We start from the raw sequence: 27,918 nt of genomic DNA, 5'->3' as shown, positions 1-27,918 counted from the left end.
GACTGCCGATTCCAAACCTGCCCTGAATGGGCAGTTTCCCATTGTGAATTACCAGGGTTTGGATACCAAGTTTCTCCGCTCCTCAGCCCAGAGCACTGAGGTCAATTGGAGAACCCCAATTGGCAGGCTATGTGCAGATTAGCCTCAAAGCTTTCACTAAGAATTCCAGGAATGTCCATTCCACCCACTGAGTATCGGAATCCAAAGTGCAGTTATTAAAGCATTTTGTGATAAACTGGCGCCTGGCTCAATATACGCATTATTTGTCTCTATCACAAAACAAACAACTCAGTTGACTGATGTTGGGGAAAGTATTAATCTGTAAAGATCATTCCTCACGAGTTACAGGACATTAACCTCTGTATCATAACAAACCAACTGATTCATGCTGCAGGGATTTGCTGCATTTCAGATATGTTAGGTGTCTAACAAACCTTTGTACTTTACCATTTGTATCCATATTGATACAGAATTATTTGTCTCCACTTTTCCCCCATCTCCAAAATGTTTGGCATTGTAACTAAAAGCAGTTGCATTATTGTGACTGAAACGTTTGATCAGCAGCAAGTCACACATAAAATAATTTTAGCTTTGATTTATACATTAGAGGAAGAAAAAAGAATAAGGTTTTTTCGATGGGGTGAATTGAAGTTGGGTGAGAGGAGGCTCAAAAACTGTTTGGGCCAAATGGCCTATTTCCATGACTTCATTCTATGGCAGTCTAGATTAATAACAAATAGATTTTCAAAGTGGAACCCCGAGCTTCTGGGACTCTAAAGAGTGCAATAATTCAGGAAGCCAACCGGAAAGGAACAACATTTTATTTGTCAAAGTAAATTTCAACCACAATTCTGTGGTATATGTACATGAATCCCATCTGGGACGATAGAATAAATCCAACTCAGGGGTCCGCCCTATCAAGTACCTATCACCACTGGAATTTGTATTCCACGAGTCCTACTGGACAGTCAATCAGCGATTCCCTATCTAAGTCCTGGGGTGGTTATCACAGAGATGATGGTCAGATTTCCCTCAAGGCTCCACCCAAGATACAGCAGGGGCTGTTCGAGTGTCCACTCTTATTTGCACAAGCCTAAACAATGGGTGTTGTTGGCCAGTTATTTGCCTGAAATCTAATCAGCATTCACACTCATCTTCACCAGGGGGCACTGATAGCAATCTGGAGTAGGCATTACAGTGGCAGGGTGGGCACTGTAACGACTTCAATCAGGCCATTGATGTTGGCCGATTGGAATATGAACTCCCTCATTAAGGATCCAATTGATGGGCCAATCACAGAGTCTTTACCTTGTACTTAACCATGAGTGCCAGTTCCTCTGACACTCATGGTTAACTATTAATACTCTGTGTGCTGCTGTTAGACTTAGTAAATAAACGGATCCGAAGACTTGTTACAGGTACAAACGGAGTATTGTTCTGAGATGAACAGGTCAGTTTACATCACCTACAATCTCTGAAATGTGTATGCACTGATCATGTTGTTTAAAGGAATATGAAAAGCCAACATCCAGTTATTACAGTTAAAGTTTGTGATACGTACTTTCAATTTGGGTTCCTGAAGGAGCACAAATCACCTCTGTGGCAATATTACATTCAATGCAGACAAGCATGACAGATCGTACAGTTTAAAGGGCACATAGGTTATTAAAGAATGTATGTAATGTCGGAGGACACATTCAAACTGTATGCACTGTTGGGAAAACACCCTAACACTGCAAAGGAATTCAACCACTTGGGCCTAGGCACAGTTGAAAGGGTAATGGCACCGTGATACACCATGCACCATTCCCTTTACATATGACAAACCTCAAACAAAAACGCTGGCACCAGGTCAGGTAATCACTTACACTGCTGTCAGCTCACCCCGATGCTGTACTCCCAGTTTGAAATATTTCAGTACTTACATTTAGGTATTTGGTAACATCCATCTCCATGAACCATGGTGGCAGAGTGGGTAGGGTGATTCTGGGCTGGGAGCAGGTGTGCCCCCGAGCGACCGAATTTCTTTGGCGTTGAAGCCTCAAAGCGGAATGAAATGCACTCAGATAGGGTGTTCTCCCTGCAGCGCACACAGCTCGAGCCTGTCCTCCTACATTACGTACATTTTTTAATAACATACTTGCCATTCATTCCGTCCAATCCATCACGCTTACGTGCATTGAATGTGATATTTCAACAGAGTTGATTTGCACTCCTTCAGGAAGTCCAAACGTTCGGTTTTATGTACAACGTCATTAAAGCCAAATCAAACAGTTAAGAGAACGGTTTACAAAAGAAAAGGGAAGCAGCAATTTTCCTCTGTTTATCCCAGGCTAGAAGCTAGGGTTTACTGCTCATCCCTGGCTGCCCTGGGAAGGAGGAGAGACCTTCTTCTCAAACTGCCAGACTGCATGATGACAATGTTCCCACATTGATAGTAGGAAGGGAATCCCAGAGCACTGACTCAGCAACAATGAAGGAACAGCAATGTACATCCAATTTAGCTATCAATACCTCAGAAACCCACCTCCATAACCTTCAACTCCCTTGTCAATCAGAAATCTAACTCAGCCTTGAGTATATTCAATGAAACTGCTTCCGCTGCTCAGTGGAGAGGAAAATTCCAAAGTCTAGTAACCCTCAGAAGAAACTCCTTCTCATCTATGTCTTAAAGGAGAGACCACTTATTCTTAAACTGTTCCAGACTCTCCCACAAGGGGAACTATCTGCCAAGCATTCGTCCTTGTGCTGCTTACAATGGCTCAAGATGTTCTTTTTAAGCACAGAAGATTGAAATGAGCAAATCTCAGGGGGCTTTCATCACTCAGGTGGCTACACTACAATCTTCCTTGCTCACCTTTACGCTCTACAGAAATCTGAGTGAAAGAAACACTTCTGCCATTTTCCAACCCTTCCAACCTTTATTAAAGCTACTGGTGCAATGGGAAATGGCATAAAGTACTTCTGCATGAATCCATGCACATGTCTTCCCATGACATGTATCTCATGGGGAGGTGGGGGGATGGCGCTCCTTCTGCTCCCACCATTTCCCATTGACTCCACCCCGCACCACCGGGAAACCCACAGCAGGAGTGTGTCGTCGGCGTACCCGGAAGATCCTGCTGGCACCAACAGCCAGAATGTTCTGGCCCATGTTTTCGGGGAGCAGAGGGCTAGCCAACAGAAATGGTGAAAGGAAATAAAAAAGATTCAACAGCCTATGCAAAGAAACTTGATTGGCCTATATGACTTTGAGTGCACATAGGGGGGAATTCTGTGTTACTGTTTTCAGGAGTGGGGGCATCAGTGATGGGAGCAGGAAACCGCATGAGAATCCCAAAACATGGTTTATGCTGGCGGTATTTCCCATCCCAAATGTCCCCATCTACACCTCCCCTCCAACCCAATGACATTGAACTTCAGGATCTCCACAATGTAATTATTTAGCCTTTATGCCTGATAATGCACCTCCACCCCTCAATCCTCCTCGCTACCACCCCCTCACCCCTCCCACCAATCCCCCACATTAGATTGTCCATTCATATGAGGGCCCTTTGCTAACATCTAAAATTTTAGAAGCTCCAAAGCCAATAGGAGAGCTCATACTTCGCTAACATTGCACCAAGATTTGAGCTTCACACAAATGCTTTGCTCCATTTAACCTAAGTTATATGGTTGATTAGGTAAAACAGGGCAGTCTGACTCCATTCCAGAGACCCATGTAAATAATCTCGTTGACTGGCAGTCCCACTGCATATTGAGGGTGACTGCTTCCAAAATGGGCTTCCTATTAGCCCTCAAGCTCTGAAAACCTGCTCACCTTCCTTAATTGGAGGACAACGTCACTCTGTGGCTATTAATTGGCAAAATATCAGGTGGGGGACTGTTCCTCACACAGTGTGGGCTTCTGACCCCAGTTCGAGGCTGGCAGCCGGGTGCTGAAGACCGCAGGAAAATTCTACCCCACAGAATTTTCACTTAAAGTGGTAAAATTCACAGAATACCTAGAACCAGGTGTCACTGTTTAAAGAAAAGGGGTGCCAATTTAAGACAAGAGATGGGATGATCTTTTTTCTCTCAGAGGATTGAAAGTCTTTGGGAATCTTTTCATCTAAAGGCAGTGGAAGCAGAATCTTTAAATATTTTTAAGTCAGAGCGAGATAGATTTATGATAATAAGCAAGGTGGTGAAAGGTTAACTGGGGTAGTTCAGAATGTGGAGTCGAGATGCCAATCAGATCAGCGCCAATGATCTTATTGAATGGCAGAACAGGCTCGAGGGGCCAAGTGGCCTACTCCTGCCCCTAATTTGTATGTTCGTATGTAACATGTTTAATGTGAGAGCAAACAAGCTTGGGCATATTTCTGGAATAAGACTCTTTCAATTTAGCAAAACAGGTTTTAAAAGAGAACCTTTTCACTGAACAAGTTAAATTATATAGGGCACAGCTTGTTCTGAAAATGCACAAATCTAAAAATAAAGAGAAGACATTTATTGAAGCCTACAATTTACAGTCTATCATAACAATTCAAGATTTGTAATGAATATAAGGCAGTCATCCAGTTACTGGTTGAGTAAACTTTTAAGAGGTTCCATATTCTTAGCAAAGACATACAGGTAGAGAACCACAAATCTGACTACTCAAAACTGCAGTGTCCCAAAACCAAACATTTTTATAATGCTCCATGCAAGAATTTCAATTAAGTAATTAAAGACAAAAATACCCGAACAATTCAGCTAGGAGCTGCATTGGCACCGTGTGGCTCCAGACCAGTTACTGGCTTCGGGTGCCACTCTGACCAATGCTCCAAGCAACCTTTGACCCCACCCAACCTGGCATGACCCAAGCTGCCCATGGCTGGAACCACCAACTCAAAATCCAGCAATATCCAAAATCCGGCACAGCCTCAGTTCTAAGGGTGCCAGATTTAAGATACTGTACTTGTATCTCTTAAAATTCTTTAAAACATTGCTTTGCCAGACTGAAAAGCACATGATTCATCTCATAAATTAGAAGCAGTCTTAGTGCTTTTCCCTCTATCACCATTTACACTTAACTATCTGCTGTGTTTCTTAACAACTAGGAATGGACCTCGTGCTCAAGGTACACTAGGGCAAAGCACTAAACAGTTCATTTAGGTTTTCCTCTGACTTATAATCTGCTCTTTTAGTTATATTGTTTAGCATTCGTCTGATCTTGACTGCTGCTCTCCACTGGTTGCGAATAATGAGTCTACTATAATACTTATACCTGTTGAACAATCTAACAACCAATTTAAGATTATAAATCAAGTTCATAATATGGCTTATTTACACTTAATGGCTGGAATTGACATACGTTCATACACAGTGACCGGTTCTCTGCAAACAAAAGGAATATGTTCAAGACCTTTGCTGAAGTGCCAAAGAGTTAGGGGAGGTTGTAGTTTTCTACAGCTTTCTCCATGGTGATGCCTCAGCCAATCAAGAATCAACTTGCTAACTAATCAGCACCCTTTTACCCTTATTATAAATTGTGATGGTTTGAAATTTGATATTGTTGTCCTTGTCGAGATGAGTCAAAGAGGAAAAGCTTCAGGAGCATGTCTCTTTCCAGCAATATTCAAGTTCTGTCCTCCCAAGTGACTGTTTACTTAGATGTTCTTTCAACATCCTCCCCAACATCGGTCAGGAAATAAGTACATTGCCCTTGTTTTCCTTCTTATACACAACAGCTTAAATTTAAATTTCATGTGTCACTATTTAATCCACCCACCTATTTTTCTTAACCTATAATTTCTTGGCTGCCTTCTTGGATTTCACTGCCCCTCCAAGGTTTATAACAGAAAAGATTTTCTGGTTCCAACTGTGATCGGACCAGCCGTGGGCAGGAATGGAAAATTTGGGAAGCCAGCCAGAAAGTTCATTGACTTCTCGTGCCCTGGAAAATCCCAGTGCTTGTGAGCAGGACAGGAAGATCCCAGCTTTAATCATTCTAAACAAGAATTAACATCCATAAACTATCTTACCCACAAGGTTATGTCTGCTGACAAAGCAAATACATTCTCTCTCTCAGTTGGCTTCAAAGAACTGAAGTACATTGCTTGGGATATACCTGTCATACCCTTTGACCCTTGAGGAAGTTAAAGTTGGCTACCATATTTAAACAAGGCTGCTCAAATTTCCTGGACCCTCCTCAGCTGGTAGATTTCAGCATGTTATCCTTTTCCTTCCAAGTGATTGATTTCACAATAAAGCGAGCCTTGTCTTTTAAGTTGTTTCTACTTATTTTGCTATTTCCATTGGAGCTGCCTTTGAAGTGATATATTGGATAGCAGTCACTCAGACATATCCTCTCCAACAGGAAGTTAGTGGAGGGATAGAAGCAACTGGGGGGCATTTTTTCACAGTAATCAAATTTAAAGTAACCAGCTGTTATAAATATGTTATGTCTTGCAGGTAATCAATGTGTTCTGTGGGTATTGTACTTGCATTAAGTAATACATTTTCTGCCATACTTCGTTGATAACCTCCAGGATTATATGAAGTAGCTCACTGAGCAATTCCACAGCAGATTTACTTTGGATATGAAAATTATAGATGGCTCTTTGCACAGAAATACAGCATGGAAGCAGGTGTTCAGTACGACTAGTCCAAATCCCATGTGCTCACTCAGTTACTGCAAGCCTTTAGTTTCCTTTACTTGAACCAGCAGGTTGTTAAATGTTGATATTGCCTCTGTTTCAATCACTGCCTCTCGACATGCTTTCCACAGCCAAGTTATTCTCTTAGCCTCCTTTCTTTCAGTCAGCTAACCTATTCTTAAGTGTTGACATGGTTTCCACTTCAGTCACTAACTCCAGCAGCGCATTCCACACTTTCACAAAATGTTTCTTCTCTGTTCTCTTTTAAATCCCTGACATTCAATCTTGAATCTTTGTCCTTCATCCTAGACCACCCCAGCCACGGCAAAACTTTCCGCACTGTGTCCCATCCCTTACAGTGTAAAATTACCTCTAAATAATGTTAAAATGTCTCAATTTTTCAAGTTTGTGCCCACATTTCCTTGAATGAGGCAGAGTCCAAGAGATATTGCACAATGGAATTTCGATCCATCACCGAGCTTAATCAGGTCATGTTCACTTCATGGCATAAATTGGACTTATAAACTGAGCCTTAAACAGGGCAGAAACAATCTGCACATAATTTGAACAAGTGACTTTTTTCAATTCAAGAAAGTCAACACAAGTTTAAGGGCAAATCTCGTTAACTTGCTTGAGTTTCTTGAGGTAACAGAGAAGGTTGATGAGGATAATGCTGTTGATGCACTGTACATGAACTTCCAAAAGGCATTTGATAAAGTGTTGCACAACAAACTTGTCAGCAAAGTTAGAGGTTACGAATAAAAGCAACATGACCCATTCACAAGAATGGGTTCCAGGGATGAGGAGCTTCAGTTAGGTGGAAAGATCGGAAAGTTGGGACGACTCTCTTTGGTGAAGAGATGGTTGAGATGAGATTTGATAGAGGTGTTCAAATCAAGAGGCTCTCACAATCCCAGTCACACGTTTCCAAAGACTTTACACAAAGGTTAAAGTGTGCACCGACGCACAGGTCAACTTTTACACGTGTATAAAGGCACCTGAAGCTCGGCTAACCACCCAGCGGTGTGAAGCATATTTACTGGATACGCATTAAGATTATTCCAGTTAAGCCAGCCTTCTTGTAAAAAAGAAACACAAGCACCCCTGATTTCACCCCCCCTCCCAATTAGTTCTCAGTATTTTGTTTCACTCACCAGAGGTACTGACAGGGGCTGCCGCCTTTGCAACATGTCTTCTCAGGCTGACTGATGATGAGGAGCCTCCCGGCCCCCCCCCAGAGCATTCAAGATCTTCAGCATCTGTAAAGTCACATTTCAGTTGCCAGCCTCTCAAAGCAGCAGCAAAACAGGTGGCCCACTTCAGGAGGCCCAGTGTCGTCTGATGGCTTCTTTTATACAGGCAGAGGTTAAATGGTTCAGCTGGAGTTAGTCTGCTGACCCACATAACTCCCGGGATGTGTCACGTTAGGTAATCTCAGCAAAGGCAGGAACAGGGACATTATAATCGCCCAGTGCTGCCCCTGATGAGCGAGGTGGCAGGGGTCGTGTAGGGAGGGGAACTGCAAGGTTTTCACTCCGGAACACGACTCAGTGACCCTGTAAATGTGCGGCTTTGGCTGTCAGATGTGAAGATGGATAGGCTCAGCTGTCCTGTAGCCTCCAAATCTCTCCTGGTTAAATCTCCTGCTGTTATCAAACTACTCGCACCACCACCGTCATTAACAACAAGTGAGGACCATTGTTTGGACAGATATGAGGAAGGGTAACTTTGGTAGGGTGCCACTGAAATTCCAGTACTTTGACAAGGTGAGATTTTCCGGCCCTTCGCCCCTGGACTTCCACACAGTCAGTCAGGAAGATCCACCGGCAGCCATTAGTGAGCTGCCTCCACAGGTGGAGGGAGGGGGCTGCAAAGTCCCAACCGATGTCTTCAAGAGACAGGAGAACCTTGGACTGATAACAATCCAATTCCTCCCTTTCCAGCTTGCGACACGGAGGAATAATAGAGAGTTGGGAGTGAATTACAAAGCTATAATTAAGGAGTTCAGATGGTATCAAAGCTAAGAGATTAGGTTACAGCCTGGCAACTCCATTGCTGATACTTGTGTGTGTTATAGAATTACACACATCACACAGCCTGCACGCACGTAAAAACAACACTCCTGGAAAAGGAAAAGAACAGCCTAACCAATCATAAAACTTGCCTGGGAATTGTTGAAACAATAAACACCGAAAAGTTTAATTGCTAAAAGTTAGCTAGAAGCTACAAAGCAGTTCAGCAAACATAGCAAGTGATGTGAAATGTTCGGATCATGTCTCCATGATAAAACGCTTGATGTTTAGACATCCTTTATTCGTATTAAAAAGAAAGCTTTGAAAGATTGATATTGTCAGCCCTCAGGACATTCCAAAGTAATTTACAGCCACCGCCAGGATCTTCCGGTGCTGGTGCGGTGGACAAGCTCCCGCTACGAAGGGTGTGGCGAGCCATTCACTCCAGTGGGACTGGATGTGTCCTGTTGGTGAGAACGGGCCGGAAAATTCTGGCCACTGTTACAATGTCGGAAACACAGGAACCAACATGCGTCTGGCAGGGTCCCATAATTCTCTACTTCTGGTGGCACTGATTGAGGGATAAATATTGGCCAAGACGCCTCTGAACATAGAGTCATAGAGGCTTACAGCATGGAAACAGGCCCTTCGGCCCAACTTGTCCATTCCGTCCTTTTTTTTTAAACCCCTAAACTAATCCCAATTGCCTGCATTTGGCCCATATCCCTCTATACCCATCTTACCCACGTAACTATCTAAATAATTTTTAAAAGATAAAATTGTACCCGCCTCTACTACTACCTCTGGCAGCTTGTTCCAGACACTCACCACCCTCCATGCGAAAAAGTTGCCCCTCTGGATACTTTTGTATCTCTCCCCTCTTACCTTAAACCTGTGCCCTCTAGTTTTAGACTCCCCTACCTTTAGTAAGGGTATTGACTATCTACCTTGTCATTATTTTATAGACCTCTATCAGATCACCCCTCAGCCTTCTACGCTCCAGAGAATAATATCCCAATCTATTCAGCTTCTCCTTACAACTCAAGTCCCGATAGCATCCTAGTAAATCTTTTCAGCACTCTTTCTAGTTTAGTAACGTCCTTTCTATAATAGGATGACCAGATTTGAACACAGTATTCCAAGTGTGGCTTTACCAATGTCTTGTACAATTTTAACATGACATCACAACTCCTGTATTCAATGTTTTGACTGATGAAACCAAGCATGCCAAATGCCTTCTTCACTACTCTGTCCACCTGTGACTCCACTATCAAGGAGCTATGAACATGTACCCCTAAATCTCTTCATTCTGTAACTCTCCCCAACATTCTACCATTAACTGAATAAGTCCTGCCTTGGCTCAAACTACCAAAATGCATCACCTCGCATTTGTCTCAATTAAACTCCACCTGTCATTTGTCAGCCCACTGGCCCAACTGATCAAGATCCCACTGCAATTGGAGATAACCTTCCTCACTGTCCACTATGCCACCAATCTTAGTGTCATCTGCAAACTTACTAACCATGCCTCCTATATTCTCATCCAAATCATTAATATAAATGACAAATAACAGTGGACCCAGCACTGATCCCTGAGGCACACCGCTGGTCACAGGCCTCCAGTTTGAAAAACAACTCTCTACAACCACCCTCTGGCTTCTGTCAAGAAGCCAATTTTGCATCCATTTAGATATTTCACCCTGGATCCGTGAGATTTAACTTTATGCAACAACCTACCATGTGGTACCTTGTCAAAGGCCTTGCTAAAGTCCATGTAGATAACATCAACTGCATTGCCCTCATCTACCTTCTTGGTTACCCCTTCAAAAAACTCAATTAAATTTGTGAGACATGATTTTCCACTCAGAGCCATGCTGTCTTTCCCTAATCAGTCCTTGTGTCTCTCAATGCCTGTAGATCCTGTCTTCTTTGGAATTTGTTCAGAAAGATCTTTAACATCCACTCGGAGGGTGGGGATGAGGTCTTTTGTTTAATGTTTCATTCAAAACACAGCACCTCGACAAGTGCAGCACTCCCTCAGCACTGCACTAGATTGCCAGCCTGCATCTGGTGCTCGAGTCTCTGGGAGTGAGACCTGAACCCACAGCCTTTTGACTTGGAGACGAGGGACTCTAGCTAGATCACTTACATCCACTTGAGGGGGACAGAGTCTCGGTTCCCATCGAAAAATGGCATCTCCAACAATCCAGCACCCCTTCAGTATTGTACTGAGACTTTCAGCCGGGATTGTGGGCTCAAATCTCTGGATTGAGAGCAATACCCACACAAGCCACAGCCAACACTGTGGTGATAGTGGGAGCAGTTGAAGAGAACCATATTAAAGATTTTTCCTGTTACGTGCTGATGCCATTGCACTAAGTCAACCCAGTGACTGTGATATATGTATTTTGTGGATGACTCCCTGCCCCCACACCAGAGCTGTCAGACGATGGCCTTAGCCAGCAGTACATGTCAGCTGCAGTACTATGAGAGTAACCCGAGTATTTAAGGCCACTAACCTGCTCATCTAATCTCCTCACAGGAGCACAGCTGTTTGCTCTACTTCAGCCTATAACACAAGGGAACCCATTCCTGCCCTGACCCCCCCCACTTATTCCTTTCACACTGCTGCCTAACACTTTGTAGGGATCTGACGAAAGCCAAAAAAAAATTCAAACCAAGACATTAATTTTTTTAAAAAAGTAAACCAGATCAAAATGCTCATCAGTAGAATGGCAGCTTTTGACAAGACACAAACACATTGCTGAATATTCCAAAATGTCAGAGATGAAAAAGATGGTAAACGAGTGCTTTGATCGCGTCTCTTTTCCATGATTCAGTCTTTCCTTTCCCAGCAGTGGGCAAAAGGGGTTTCCTGCAGCACGGACAGGAGAGGTTTCCTTTCACCCACATGTTAAAGGGCTTCTGGGCTGCCCTATTTCTGCTGAGCATAAAGGTGTACGTAGGTGCGAGGTCAGGCTTCATAGCAACATCGCTGCTGAGGCTGGACAGCACTGCAGTGGTGAATAATCCTGCACGCCTACCTCCGTGACATCTCAGCCGATGGTACAGCAGTTAAGCAACACCAGGAGAGTTTTGATATTTCCAGCTTGCTTCTGTCAATTTTATTTGAAATATACTCTACAAGTAGTTTCCAATCTGGAATCAAGCTGCATTGTCCCTACGTGTCATGTCACAGTAGCTGAACTGGCTCTTAGGTCCAAGGGCAGTGACAAAATTTGGTGAATTGAGAAGGTGAGGCACGGGAGTGAGTGGGGCATGGGTGGGGGTGAACGAGGGAGTAATTTCCATTATTGTTTTCAGACAACTTGTGCTGGAGGTTATTGATGTGGCAACGTCCAGCATCCTGGTGCCACTAACATTTGCATACTGACAAAATTATAAATCTTTTAGTTCCCTGTGTGTGCCCCACTTACCCACTTTTACAATTGGCAGCACCAGCTGGGCTCCACAATGTGTAAACTGAGAGGACAACAGCCCAAAGTTGGCTTTCCTGGAGCGAGCACTCTTCACCCAAATAACTTTGGTTCTCTGAACCCCAATTATTTCACACAGAACAACTGACTACAATCACCCACCACAGAAACATTTCTAGAGTTGTGTTCCCAATCTCAGTCAAGCCAATCTGAGGGAGCGGGCAATGGTGTCAAGCAGAAACAAGTTGAGGAACAATGTAAGGAAATCTGCACACAGTTCAATCCAAACCATGGGCCACGTGTCTGGGATCAGATTTTGTACAGTCGGCAGTATGATTCGGAAGGCTGGGGTGACATCTTGGTGGAGGAGGGGTGTAAGTGTGCCAGTGTGTGCGTAGGGCGACTCCCTAAATGAGGTGTCCCTCTCTTCCTTCCCATCCTTTTTCACGTAGGCCGTAGAAACTGGCCTGCCCATTTCAGCTGTATTCAGGAATAGACCCTGTATTATCCAGGTCAATGAGGCTTGCTAACTAAGGTGACTATGGTGGGCGGGCTTCCGACCAATGCCCGCCTAGCTTGAGCATTATGGGCATCAGCTCAAGGATGGGCAGGGAGATGGTAGGCTAGGCATCCAAACTATTTTATGTGCTCCACCTAACTCTCACCAAAAACACAACTATCAGGGGTCACATAAAATCCATCCCATTGTTTACTGACAGGAGGTTACAGAAGATTGGCCTCAGCTACAGTCCTGCATACAGTTTTGGTCTCCTCACCTAAAAAAATGGCAGTAACAAAGGAGATTCGCCAGGTTAATTCCTGGGATGAGAGGATGGTCCTATCAAGAGAGACTAAACAGTCTGGGTCTTGGTGTTTAGAAGAGTGAGGAGTGACCTTATTCAACTATGTAAGATCTCGAGGGGGCTTAACAGGGTAAAGGTGAGATGTTTTCACCAGTGGAAAAGCCTCAAACAAGGGGGCACAGCTACAAGATAAAGGGCCAGTCATTTAGAATACTACAGCACAAACAGGCCCTTCCACCCTATTTTAAAACTGAGGTGGGTAGAAATTTCTTCTCGCAGAGGGAGATGGATCTCTGGAATCCTCTGCCCTATAGTGGAGGCTGGATCATTAAAAGCGTTTAAATGGCAGCGGATAAATATTTGATAGATTGAGGAATAAAGGGAAATGGAAAGTGGCACAGTAAAGGCGTTGAGGTCAGCATAGGTCAGCCAAGCTCGTATTAAATGGCAGGGCAGACTTGAAAGGCTTCCTGGCCTACTCCAGTTTCTATTTCTTGTGATTGTCAGAAAGTTAGCTCCCTGGCCTCTCAACAGGAACAAGACTAATAATTCCCAATTTTAAAGAACTTAAGCGTTTTTAAAAATATCCTTAGCCTGACTGAGGAAAAGATAAAAGGAAGATGGATACTAATGGCTGTTTACTTTATGAAAAGTATCAAGGATGAACTTTACCTGTAAACAAATATTTTGATGCAGTCATTCCCTGCTGAATGAAATAAGATAGCCTGTCATACCGGTTCCTTTGGAATAGAGGTTTACTCTCTTGTAACATTTGAACAGCATCACAATGCCGGTTTTTGTCACGTTTATTTTGAGGTCATCAAGATCACACTTCACTGATACAAATTTCCAAAAGGATCTCTTGCTCCATTCAAAACTTGGTCCTCTACCTACACAGAGGATTTTCTGAAACTCCAGAAACTTTTCGTGCTGCTCATTTGTTCAAAATGGGACAAAACCAAACACCTATTTCTATTCAATGGGGAGGGAGGGATTGCACTATGGTATTGTCACTGGGCAAGGTAATCCAAACACTCAAGGTAATGGTCTGGGGACCTTGGTTCGAATCCCACTGCAGCAGATGGTGACATTTGAACTCCAATAAGAATTTGGAATTAAACGTTGATTGTCGTAAAAACCCATCTGCTTCACTGATATCCTTCAGGGAAGGAAATCCTCCATCTTTAGCTGGAGTTTCCATATGTGGCTCCTGTTACACAGCAATGTATTTGATCCTTTAATGCCCTCTGACATGGGATGGGAATAAATGCTTACATTCCAGGAATAAATGTGCTATTTAACAAGATGGTACAGCTTTATTTGACAGGCTTTATTTATTTGAAACAGCAACAGATAATGATCCACCTATTTAAAGTATCAGTGACTGGACACAAACTACAGGACATTTTCAGTTGGAACTAAGAATAGACCTGGAATTCTCTGGCCGTCCGTGTCCCGCCGCCGCTGCCGGAGAGAACGGAGAATCTAGCGCTCAGCCATATCTCTGTTCACTGCAGCGAGATCGGAAAATCCCAGCTGTGGGCGAGGTCGGAGAATCCAGCACTGTACGTTCTGCCTCTGCTCATTACTTGTGGTCTCACCTTTCTGTGGGACAGGCCACTTGAGTCAGGAGTTTGAACTATACAAACACCATGACTAACACAAATAGAGTTAAGTAAGGTTTGGTTGGTATAAATAACACCTAGTGGATTGGAGAGAAAAAAACAGCTGCACTGACATCTGCACACAAGGTCTTTTTGTTAATGACCCACGGCGATTGGAGATCTAAGGTCTGGAACAGGAGACCGGAAATCTGTCAGATGACTTAATGCAGTCGGCAGAAGGTGTGGTGACATGATGAAGAGTTTAAAATGCCCATCCTCCTTATTTTTCTCATTAACTCTAAATTTGGAATGGGATTTCACACAGAGCTAGTTGTTATGATATGCCACTCATCCAATCAAATACAGGTAAAGATTTTCTGATGAAAAATAGGGGGGAAATCCTTCACTTTCTAAACTAAAATACCTGAACTAATCAGTGGAAATTTCTACAAATAATAAATTGGGGTGATTACTAATTGAAGGTATCAGTGGATCAGTTTAATATATGGGGTTGACTGTGACACACAACTAATGTCAAGCATGTCTCAGACATATTTCCAATCATCAGGGAGTTATGTAGGTAGATTGAATACATCAGATTGATTTTGAAAGACTGAATGCTCCCAAACTTGCTCAAAAGCACAGACACATAGATGGAATAGTACATCCAAATGCCCAATAACTAATGAATGGCATGGAAATTCTCATCAAAGAGTAAAAAATCCAGAAATTGGCCACCTTACCCTACTGAAAAATAAGTCTCCTTTTAGCTGATCGCAGAATTTCATTGGCATCAAATGGGAGGAAGGGGCACCAAGTCTGGAACCACAGGCTCAGAATAAGAGGTAGGCCATTTAGGAATGAAACGAGGAGGAATTTCTTCACTCATGAGGGTTGTGAATCTTCTAACTTCTCTACCCCGGAGGGCTGTGAAGGTTCAGTCATTGAATATGTTCAAAACAGAGATAATTAGAATTCTAGATATTAAAACTATCAAAGACTATGAGGATATTGCAGGAAATTGGCGTTGAAGTAGAGGATCAGCTGTAGTCTAGTCGAATGGTGGATTAGGCCTGAATGGCCGAATGGCCTGCTCCCACTCCTACTTCACACATTCTTAACTCTGTAATGTCTGACTGCTCTTCCCAAACAGATTATGGAGAAGACAAGAAAACATACCACCTACAAAGTTAAGAACATTAAGATATAGGAGCTGAAGTGGTCCATTCTGCCCCTCGAGCCTGCTTCGCCATTCCTGAATATATTCAATGACCCTGCCTCCACTCTCTCTCTGGGGGAGAGAATTCTTTACACTAACCACCCTCAGAAGAGATATTCCTCCTCATCTCTGTCTTAAAAGCCTTCTTTTGAAATAACCTTTACCTTGATATAACCCCAGTTCTAGATTCCCAGACGAGGGAAAACATCCTTAACATCATGCAAGATCGACAACGCTGAAGAGATAAGTACAAATATTTGTTGGTCTAATTTTATTCAGTTTCAACAATATAAAATATCTTGGCTTTAAAATTCTCCATGGCCTCACTCCTTCCGACCTCAAATGTCCTCAAGTCCTACCATCCTCCAAGATCTCTGTTCACCCCATTCAAACCTCTTGCACATCCACTATTTAAATGGTAGCCATGCCTTCTATTGTCTAGACACCAAATACCGACATTCCCTCCCTTAACACCTCCACATCTCTCGCTCCTTTCCATTAAAACACTCCTTAAGATTTATCTGTTTTAGCAAATTTTTGGTTACTTGTATAAATAAGTAGCTTGATATCAAATTTTGCCCAATTTGCTCATGAGTAGTATCTTTGGGTGTGTCAGTTAAAGGTGCTATATAAATGCAGCATTTTGCCATTGAAGAACAACAGAGCTCCAGGACAAAGAATGGATAGTTGAGCACTGGATCAGGTTGTTTGCTGTTGATGTGGTGGACTATCCAGTCTAGACAAAGCAGGTGGAAGTCCGTCCATTAACACTTGTGCAAAGTGAGTTTGAAAATTTTAACCCCAATTTGTACTTGGAATGAACCAACAGCACAAAAGTGTCACAATGGAATGTGGCATTCAGAGAAGCCACTGTGTGTGGAAATGGAAAATGCTACCTATGTCCACTGTGGACTGTGCTTCCGAGTTTCAGGCTCAAGGACCATTACTGGAGGTAGGGTAGAGAAAACCTTACTCTGTATGAACTGAGTACTTGATCATCAAACCCTACATAGGCCATTCGGCCCACTGAGTCTACACCAACTCTCTGACAGAGCATCCCACCCAGTCTCTATGCCTGCAACCCTGTGTAATTAGCCTGCTAATCCCCCTAACCCATACATCTTGAGACACTATAGGACAATTTAACATCGCCTATTCACCTAACCTGCACATCTTTCGACTACAGGAGGAAACCAGAGCAACTAGAACATAGAACATTACAGCACAGAACAGGCCCTTCAGCCCACGATGTTGCGCCGACCAATTAAGAAAAAAGCAATGACCCTCTAACCTAAACCAATCCCTTTCCATCCATAAACCTATCCACGGACCTCTTAAACACCCCCAAGCTAGGCACATCTACAACTGCAGCAGGCAGGGCATTCTATTCCCCCACCACCCTCTGGGTAAAGAACCTACCTCTGACATCCGTCCTATAACTACCCCCCCTTAATTTAAAGCTACGCCCCCTCGTGCTAGCTTTCTCCATCCGAGGAAAAAGGCTATCACCGTCCACCCTATCTAAACCTCTAATCATCTTATATGTTTCAATAAGGTCTCCTCTTAGCCGCCTTCTTTCTAACGAAAACAACCCCAAATCCCTCAGCCTCTCCTCATAGGACCTCCCCTCCATACCAGGCAACATCCTGGTAAACCTCCTCTGCACCCTCTCCAATGCCTCCACATCCTTCCTGTAATGTGGGGACCAGAACTGCACACAGTACTCCAAGTGCGGACGCACCAGAGTAACTGGAGGAAACCCGTGCAGTCAGAGGAGAACTTGCAGACTCCACACAGTCATCCAAGTGCAGAATCCCCCGCCGGCACTTGGAACTGAATCTGTGCACGATTTAGCTTCAGGCAAGGAAGATTGGGGAATGTGAACAGCCGTTGAGTCAAATTAGGGTTACATCCTGAACTGCCATTCTTTCCCTTCCTCAGAAAATAGCAAACAAAAAGACAGCTCGTGTGTGTCTGGAATCAGTAACGAGAAGTGTTCAGGTGAGTCTAAAATATTCCACCACTTAAAGCAAGGTCAAAATAGTTGTGCTCTTCAAAGGAATATAAGCTCCTTACTTTGGTTTAGCGAAACACCTTGACACTGCTGAATCTGCTTTCACCATCCTTTCAGGCAGTACATTCCACATCTTAACAACATTCTGCTTTAAGACATGCTCCACAACTGCTGCTCCTCCCAATTCTTTAGCCAATCACCTTAAATCTGCATCACCTGGTAGTTACTGATCCTTCTGCCAATGGACAGTTCTCCTTATTTGTTCTATTGAAACCTTTTGTAATTTTGTGCATCGCTATGAATCATAGAATCTCCACAGTGAAGAAGGAGGCCAGTCAGCCCATTCAGTCTGTACCAACTCTCCACAGTGCCCCCCATTACCTTACCCAATTGCCCCATGTATTTAGAAACATAGAAAAACTGCAGCACAATACAGGCCCTTCGGCCCACAAAGTTGTGCCGAACATGTCCCTACCTTAGCGATTACTCGGCTTACCTATAACCCTCTATCTTACTGAGTTCCATGTACTTACCTAAAAATCTCTTAAAAGACCCTATCAAATCCGCCTCCACCACCGTCGCTGGCAGCCCATTCCACGCACCCACCACTCTCTGAGTGAAAAACTTACCCCTGACATCTCCTCTGTATCTATTCCCCAGCACCTTAAACCTGTGTCCTCTTGTGGCAACCATTTCAGCCCTGGGAAAAAGCCTCTGACTATCCACTTGATCAATACCTCTCAACATCGTATACACCTCTATCAGGTCACCCCTCTTCCTTCGTCTCTCCAAGGAGAAAAGGCTGAGCTCCCTCAACCTATCCTCATAAGGAATGCTCCCCAATCCAGGTAACATCCTTGTAGATCTCCTTTCTATGGCTTCCACACCCTTCCTGTAATGAGGCGACCAAAACTGAGCATGGTACTCCAAGTAGGGTCTGACCGCAGTCCTATATAGCTGCAACATTATCTCTCGACTCCTAACTCAATTCCTTGATTGATGAAGGCCACTACACCATATGCCTTCTTAACCACAGCTTCAACCTGCGCAGCTGCTTTGAGCGTCCTAGGAACTTGGACCCCAAGATCCTTCTGATCTTCCACACTGCCAAGAGTCCAACCATTAATATTATATTCTGCCATCCTACTTGACCTGCCAAAATGAACCACTTCACACTTATAACTATACACTTACAATACTTATAACTATTTACCACTCTATATCTTTGTACACTGAGGGACAATTTAGTATCTAACTAACCTGCACACCTTTGGACTGTGGGAGGAAACCACAGCACCAGACAGACAGTGCCCCTAGACTGGAATCAAGGCAGATCCCTGGTGCTGTGGGGCAATGAAATTTTCCCATGACTTTCTCTGTTCTAAGGATAACAATCCCAGTTTCTCTAATCCCTCCACATAAGTAACATCCCTAATCCTGGATTCTCGATACAACCTCTGCACACTTCAAGAAGCACAATCCCAAAATTCGATACAATTGAGGAGTAGCCTCAAAGTGACTTGCAGATTTAACAGTGCCATCTTGCTAAATCGTACAAGTGTTCCACATTTCAGATCACCCATCTGCAATACAGCTAATATATCTGGGTATTTCTTCATTGTTCAATATTGGAGTACATTATTAAGAATTTTAACAAGCACACGTTTCTCCCATGTTTTAAAACAAAGAGCTCCTCTTGAATTCTTAAGTCCTCTCATTACGCACTACAATGTCAAACATTAATTAAATTGTTTAAAAACTCCAAAGCAAATCAATAAAGTTACACAAACTAAATGTAACACGAACACTGCTGCTTCACAGCTGCTAGCACTGTTGCCTCACAGCACCAAGGACCTGCGTTCAATTCCTGGCATGGGTGACTGTCTGTGCGGAGTCTACACATTCCCCCTTATGTCTGCACAGGTTTCCTTTATGTCTGCACAGGTTTCCTCTGGTTGCTCTGGTTTCCTCCCACAGTCCAGAAGATGTGTTGGTTAGGTAAAGTAAAGTTAATTTATTAGTCACAAGTCGGGCTTACATAAACACTGTGATTAAGTTACTGTGAAATTCTCCTAGTCGCCACACTCCAGCGCCTGTTCGGGTCAATGCACCTAACCAGCATATCTTTCACACGTGCTCCCTCTGGGAGGAAACCAGAGCACCCAGAGGAAACCCACGCACACAATGGGGAGATGGTGCAAACTCCAGCCAGACAGTGACCCAAGGTGGGAGTCAAAGCCAGGTCCCTGGCGCTGCGAGGCAGCAGTGCTAACTCCTGTGCCATAGTGCTGCCCTTTCATTGGCCATGATGAATTCACCCTCAGTGTAGCCAAACAGGCGCCGGAGTGTGGCAACTAGGCGATTTTCACAGTAACTTCATTGCCGTGTTAATGTAAGCCTACTTGTGACGAATAAATAAAATAAATATACTGCAAAATGAAGTCGAGTAGAGGTTTGTGGAAAAACCAGCCACATGACAAACAGACCTACATTACATTTCTGTTACAATGAATGGCTTTGTTTCTGAATTCTTAAATCAGACTAACAAGATTCCAATGTTCCTTTGATCATCAACTGTGGAAAATTATGATTCTGATGCCATTGCTCATCACCAAGTTGAGCTAATTAAAAATTCCAAATGCAACAAAATACAACAGCAGGAAGTGAACTGCTTGCAACAGTCAGTGCAAACATGAAGGTAATAAATCAGCAATTTCTTCTGGGAGAGAATTGATATCTGCAGAACACAAGGATTAGGAGGAGTTGGCCATTCTGACCCTTGGGCTTGCTGTGACATTCAGTAAGATCACGCATTAATCTAACAATGACCTCAATTCCAATTCCCTGTCTGCCCTGCCCCCATCTACATGATCTATGACTCCTCTGTTGACCAAATATCTATCTAACTGAGTCTTGAATATATTCAATGACCCGTAGCCTCCAATACTCTTTGGGAAAAGAGAATTCCACAGACTAACAGCTCTCCAAGAAGAAAAAAGGTTGCCTCATCTCAATTTAATTGGGAGACTATTCCCTGGTTTTAGACTCCCCAAAAGGGGGAACATCCTCTCGGCATCACCTTGTCAAGTCCTCTAAAGATCTTCCTTCCCACCCGTGGTGGGTTTGATAATGGGCAGCAGCGGAGAATCTACTGGGAGCCAAAGAATCAGAAGCCCACCATCTCAAAATCACGCTATAATTCTCCTAAAGGCAAGTTAATGGCAGGGCGCCTGATGAAGACCAGGGAAGCATTGTGGAAGGAGGCCTGTGCAAGGAGTGCAGTGGGAAGGTAAGGCTCAGGATGTCAAGCCAAGGAGATGGATGAAGAAGATGAATATTAGAAGGCAGAGGGAAGACTGGGGATGTGAAGCAGCAATTCAACCAGGCTACGTGAATCAAGAGGATCAAAGGAATACCACATAGTTTACTGGAAGGGGATGGATGAAAGACTCTAGATGCAGTGGGTAGACGTCTAAGTGATGTGCTCAGGGGTATTTGTTGAATCAAGTTACAGACTTCCTCTTGAGGCGGTTAGCCTTTTCCCTCTGGATTGCTGTCATCCTGCACTGTCTGGTGGAGACAGGTGAGCAGGAGTGATACGAGTGTGCTGGCCTGGTATTTAAATATGGTGCCAGGGTCTTCAATCACGTTGGTTCAGGCGGGATGGGTGAATAAGCTGCCAGCCCGCCAACTGACTCAGAGGGAAACTCGCCTGTGCATAATTAATGAGGTTCTAAGCACGGGATCCTGTCATTCTTACAGTGGGAAAGATGCTGCCAGAGCCGTCCACCACAACAATTAGTCTAAAAATGGGAGAATTCTGCCCCGTATGTTTCAATCAGATCACCTCTCATTCTGCTAAGTTCCAATGGGTATAAGCCCAACCTTTCCTCACAAGATAACTTCTTCATCCTCAGAATCAGTCAATTGTACATTCCCTGAACTGCCTCTATTGCAATTATTTATTTTCCTAAGTAAGAGGCCATAACTGTACACAGTACACAAGATATGGCTTAACTAAGGCCCTGTACAGCTGTAGTACCATTTCCCTACTTGTATATTCCATTCACCTTGCAATGAATAACAATACTCCATTTGCCTTCCTAATCGCTTGCTGCACCTGCACACCAAACATTTGTGATTCATGTACCTGGGCACCCAGATCCCTCTGTATTGTAGAGGTCTGCAATCTCTCCCCATTTAATTAATAGACTGCTTTTCCATTCTTCCTGCCTTAGTGAACAAGTTCACATTTTCCCACATTATACTCTATCTGGCAATTCTTTGCCCATTCACTGAACCCATCTATTTGCGAATTCTTCTGTCTTCACAACTTACTATCCTACTTACCTTTGTGTCATCAGCAAATTTAGCTACCATACATTTGGGCCCTTCATCTAAATCATTGATATTACTTATAAATTTCTGAGACCCAGCAATGATCCCTATAGCACTCCACTAGCTACAGATTGCTAACCCAAAAAATGATCCATATATCTCCATTCCCTGTTTCCAATTTAACCAATCTGCTGTTCGTGCTAATATGTTACCCCTTATACTTTGACCTCTTAATTTCTGCAAAAATCTTTCATGTGACACCTTGTCAAATGTCTTTTAGAAATCCAAGTACACTGAATTGAAAGGTGCCCATGTATTGACCTTGTTTGTTACTTCCTCAAAGAACTCTAATAAATTCATGAACACAGAATTTCCCTTCCACAAATCCATGTTGACTCTGCCCGATTGTATTATGATTTTCTCAGTGTCCTATTATTAACTCGTGAACAACAGATTATAGTATTTTCTTAATGACATATGTTGAGCTAACTGGTCTATAGGTTCTTTCTTTCAGTTTCCCTTCCTTGAACAGAGTTGTGCAGTAACAAATATCCGACCCTTTAGGACCTTTCCAAAATGTCTGAATTTTTGGAAGCTCACAACCACCATCCTTGCAACTACCAGGCTTGGGAGTCAGGGACTTCTCAGACTTTAGATCTGGTAGTTTTCCCTTTGTCTTTATCGCAACTCTCCTACCAACATCCAGTCCATATTGTAAGGGGTTATGAATGACGAAGCTGGCTGGAGTTGTGGACATGCTGGGACAGAAACACTTGAAAAGAATTTGAGTACTGGGAACCTGGGCGATGGGAAAATCCTACAAGCAGGCAACAGTTTTGCAGATTGGGTTGTGGGGAGAGGAGGAGGCTGAATGGGGACTCAAAATGTCGATCAGGTCTTGGAATCTGTTGGGTAGAGGAAAGGGAGCTGAGGATTACAGAATGTAGCCTGAAAGGGAGACAATGGTGCGGTGGTATTGTCACTAGACTAGTAATCCGGAGACCCAGGACAAGATCTCAGGACCCAGGTTCAAATCCCGCAGAGGTAGACAACAAAATATGAATCCAATAAAAACCTGGAATTAAAAGTCTAATGATCACCACATTGTTGACTGTCGAAAAAATCCATCTGGTTCACTAATGTCATTTAGAGAAGGAAATCTGCCGTCCTTACCCGGTCTGGCCAACATGTGATTCCAAAGCCACAGCAATGTGGTTGACTCTCAAAAGTCTTCTGAAATGGATGGGCAATAAATGCTGGCCCAGCTAGTTATGCTCCCGTCCCATAATGTGCATTTTTAAAAAACTAAGAATCTGGGGAGAAAGGGGTGCTGAATATTTTAAAGGAGAGGAGATGCACTCAGAGCTGGAATGAACGTTTAAGAATCAGTAGCTGAGAAATAGCACCAGGAAGGCCAGAAAGCCGAGACTTCCGCCAGGAATATGAGAAGGGGGGACCAGGAAAGCAGTCAGAAATTGAAAGGAACAGAACTAACTCATCAAGAAGATAGGCAGGCAGCCAACAGAGTATCAGTGACGGGATAGAGAGCCTGTACAGTGCTGTAGTGGTGGGCAATGGAGCCAACAATGCAATAACAGACAAGTGTTTACAATGGGGAATGGTCTTTGTTAATGCTGGTATTAATTTAAAAATACACAAAAAGTTGTTCAGGAAGTGCACATAGATACAGTACATTTCACCGAGATGAATTAAAATACTGAAGCCACACACGCACACACAGTGACGAGCTTATTTGTAGCTAATAAGAAAATTAAAAATGAAATAAAAACATAAAACTGCTGAAAAACAATCAGCATCTGGAAAAAAAACTGTTGAGGCATAAGGTCTGTCCCAAAATCTTAACACATCTTAAAAGCAGAGAACCATACAAAAGTTACAGCACAGAAAGAGGCCATTTGGCCCATCTTGTCCATGCAAACCCAAGGACACCCAGTTGCCCACCTTTCTGAGCCTGGTCTATAGCCCTGTAGCTTACAGCACTTAAGGTGCAGATCCAGGTACTTTTCAAAAGAGTTTAGGGTCTCTGCCTTCACTACCAACTCGGACAGCAAATTCCAGACACCCACCAGCCTCTGCATAAAAATGTTCTTCCTCGTATCCCCTCTACACCTACTGTCATTTATCTTGAATCTATGTCCCCTGGTTCTAGAATTCTCCATGAATAGAAACAATTTTCTCCTGTCCACTCTATCTCTTCCCCTCATAATTTTGTACAGATACTGATGGACCTGTAGCTCATTTCCTGTGTCCTCTCCTGTTATTCCTGCTGGAGCCTGTCATATTCAATTGCTTCAATAACAGCTTTAAGGACACATTCCTGCCCAGCTCCTCAAATGTCCCATTAACCAAAGTGAATCAAGATCCAACGTGTGAAAAATGAAAGTGTCAACGGGATGTCAGGTGCACAGGTCATGTGTCCCAGCGATTAGCACAGCACCTCAAACAGCATGTTCTTTTGGTTGTTTGTAATAGATGCTTAACCAGCCCACGCTTGCAAAACCCAAAACAAGATGTCAATGGTTAGATGTGATTCCACGATTGGGCAGTGCTTAGTGAACAATCCTCAGTGCGCTAATAGTGCTAATAGTAATACACTAACAACCATTTAAGATAATCAGTCAAACTCATAACGTGTCTCATTTACTTTTGCCAGAAGCTACACATATATTTATACGAAGGGACTGGTTCTCTGCATACAAAAGGAACATGTTCAAGCCTTTTGCTTTTTTTGAACTACCCAGGAGTCTATATTTAAGAGATTTATAACTTCGCTATCGATACCATATACAAGGTAGCGTGCAGTGTATTTCCTCATACCGTTAACCTCTGACCTTTGTCTCATGTTCTGACTGACAGCAATCTGAGTCAACAAGACCTGTTGATGTCAAGTGCTCACAAATCTTACGCTACAGCTCGCAACAACTATCATACAAACAATAAAGGTTTTAAAATTCAAATGCATGGGTAACTTGTTCCACTGCCACCTAGCATCTACAAAGAGCATTAGAATTCCTCTACTTCACTGCTCCCCATTTCTGTATCCTCCTCCAGACCCACAACCCTCCGAGAGTCTTCCTCCAATTTTAGCCTCTGGTCGATTCCACACTTGCTTTGCCCTGTCATGGGCGATGGTAACTTTAGATGTCTGGGCCCTAAGTTTTCAATCTCCACATCTCTTCCTCTAAGACATTATGGAAAACCTACCTCTTTTATTGGGTATTTTGGCTCCGTATCAATTTTTTTGTGATTATGCTCTTGCAAAGCACCTTTGGATGATTTACTGTGCCAAAGATGCTATATAAATGCATATTATTGTTGTTTGCATATTTCTTATCCCTCTACCTCCAAATTAGCAGCAGAACGGGGAGCGTGCCAGACTTCCCACAATTTTATTTTTTCCTGATGCAACATTTGATACTGGTTGCCTCATTTTTTTTTTAGAAACGGTATAATTTAGGTGGTTGTCTGGGAAGGTCTGGAGATATAAATGAAACATTCCAACAAATTCATTTAATTAACAAGGAAAGACAATTTTAGATTCGGGCAGTGTGAACTTTTCATTTGACAGCTCTTTACCCTGTTGAAAAATCGACATACCAATAATTAAACCTGCACTTAAACAGAGGCGGCACAGTGGCTAGCACTGCTGCCTCACAGCTCCAGGGACCCAAGTTCAATTCTGGCCTTGGGTGACTGTGTGGAGTTTGCACATTCCTCCTGTGTTTGTGTGGGTTTCCTCCGGCTGCTCCGGTTTCCTCCCCCAATCCAAAGAGGTGCAACTGGGGTGGATTGGCTATGCTAAATTGCGCCTTGCTGTCCCAAGATGGGGGGACCTGTTGATGTCTCATTAACCATGCTAAATGGGCAGGGTGGGGACAGGGAGGTAAACCCGAGGGTAGTTTTTCCAGCCTTTGTCCAGGGATGACGAATGCGATTGCAGTTGTTTGTAAACAGAAGGATATCTGCACACGCCCACTGAAACCTCTCAAAGCACAATAGTGTTGATGAGTGTTTGAGCATCGTCAGTCACTGCTACCACCAACTCGTTCATCTGTCCCCGGGGCAAACGAGGGGCGGGGGGGGGGGGGGTGGTGTGGGAGAGACAAGCACAGACTTTAATCACAGCAGCCACAGCTTTTAAACATAAAGTCGTCTCCCTTCTTTCCATTCTAAGAACTTCAAATGAAGTGTGATCTACGTGAACTCGGTTGAAACGCCTGCTGCTAAGTGTTTATTCTCTCCTTGTTACAGAGACATTTTTAAATAGTCGAAAATTCTTCCTGCTGCTATTTTTGTCAAATGATAACAATCTCCAAAATAGTCAATCAATCATTTAATCACTTGCTCACTCGAATTATTTTACTTATTATCAAATGTATGGTTTTATAGGGTGAAGAAATGTTAATCGCGATTAAGATTTTCGAAAAAGGGATTTATTTTAACTTTATTCCCCTTAGAATGTGATTTGCTGGGGGTTGCATTCTTTAATCCACGGATAAAATGCACCATTTACCAAACATAACAAAGGCGCAAGGCGACACTAAACTATTCAACGATACAGACTGAGTATGGACAACATACCGAGTGACTTCAAGACCGTAAGGCGACATGGACCTTATTGTAACCAGCTTCCCTGCAAGCCAAGGGGAGAGGTGGATAGGATGGCAAATGGAATTTACAGTTCCCTTCGCCACCCAGACAGATTCTTCTCCCCACACTCCACTGCTGTTTCTTTTTTTTAAAATATTCATTCAGATAAACGCCTAACAAACACCCCCAACAATATTGATCGCGACTTGTACCCCCCACCCACCCCACTCCACTTTCCCAAGAGGGCAGCAGGCTGTTAGACCGAGAGGACACGACGCCAAGTTCATAGCAGTGAGGACTTGTGCCAAAACCGTCTGCTTCCTAAAAGCTTCAATCTGTCTACATGCCTGGACAAAAAATGAATCTTCCACAACACCCTTGTACGTGGATAATAAATATCAAATCCCGGGGAAAAAAAATCTATTAAAAAAAACAAAAACGCCGAGACCGTAATAATAATCCAGACTCTGCCCATTGCTAGCAGGATACTTAACCCTGGATTGCAGGCTAATGTTTAAATCTGAAGCCTGTTGATCTAAACCGAGCAACAGGTTCGGCATGTAATCCACCATTCCGCAAACAAGGGAGACACTTGCCACTCACTGCCAAGGAGATGAAGCCAAAACTGTTCCTTGCCCCGTGTCGCCGTCTCAATCCTAATTCCAAGAGCCGCCTCGTCAAGCACTGGTTAGTGATCCTCTCTCCCTTCCCTCTCTCCAATATCTGGTAGGCAGTGACAACTGGCCTCCCTTATTTTGAGGGGGCAGCGTGAGTCACGGAGTAAACACTGGGCGCTTGTGAATGAACTGCAGCAATGTCACTGTCTGTGCATTTCAGCCTTTACAAGGGTGATATTTACAAACAAACACAAAACACACACAATATATACAAACTTGCTACCAAACACAAACGGCTACAAACCACAGATCTCGTCCTCCTTCCCCCAGCTATGGTGTGAATGAGTTTGCTGACACAGGGGGTGCCAGCGCTGGGATTCCCAGCCGCAAGTGTTGCAACATGATCTGTGAATAGGGACGCAAAAGGTGAGCCTCCTGTGGGCGTGCACGCGCGGCGGCTGGAGACCGAGTGCGCGCGCGAGGGGTGGGGTGGCGCGCTTTGCAAACGTGCGCGTCCGCGGGGGGGCGCGTGCTCGCAGCGCGGAAGCGTGGGTCTCAACACAGCAAGGTGGGACAGGAGCAGATTGCTTCATCTGCTGTCAACAGTCTGCAAGGCTAATGCAGCAATGAAATAACCCTG

At 43.6% G+C, this 27,918-nt stretch overlaps 1 protein-coding gene across 3 annotated transcripts in view; it reads right to left on the bottom strand.

The window, feature by feature from the left end:
- LOC145351139 (FERM domain-containing protein 6) overlaps positions 1-27,682 on the bottom strand; it is a 65,415-nt gene extending 37,733 nt beyond the window's left edge. Inside the window, exon 1 of one of the 3 annotated variants that reach the window (XM_080200803.1) lies at positions 27,583-27,682. The gene's annotated coding sequence lies outside the window, so the exon portion shown is untranslated. Of the gene's footprint in view, positions 1-1,925; positions 2,026-27,264; positions 27,362-27,582 lie in introns of those variants that run through there. The other 2 variants (XM_080200804.1, XM_080200805.1) reach the window with 2 other exon arrangements.
- Positions 27,683-27,918: the final 236 nt, after the last annotated feature.

This window comes from Carcharhinus amblyrhynchos, chromosome 12, assembly GCF_965287045.1.
Source record: "Carcharhinus amblyrhynchos chromosome 12, sCarAmb.v2.hapA, whole genome shotgun sequence".
Classification (NCBI taxonomy): domain Eukaryota; kingdom Metazoa; phylum Chordata; class Chondrichthyes; order Carcharhiniformes; family Carcharhinidae; genus Carcharhinus; species Carcharhinus amblyrhynchos.
Note: the sequence above shows the minus strand (reverse complement) of the source record. Positions and strands in the feature narration are given on the sequence as shown.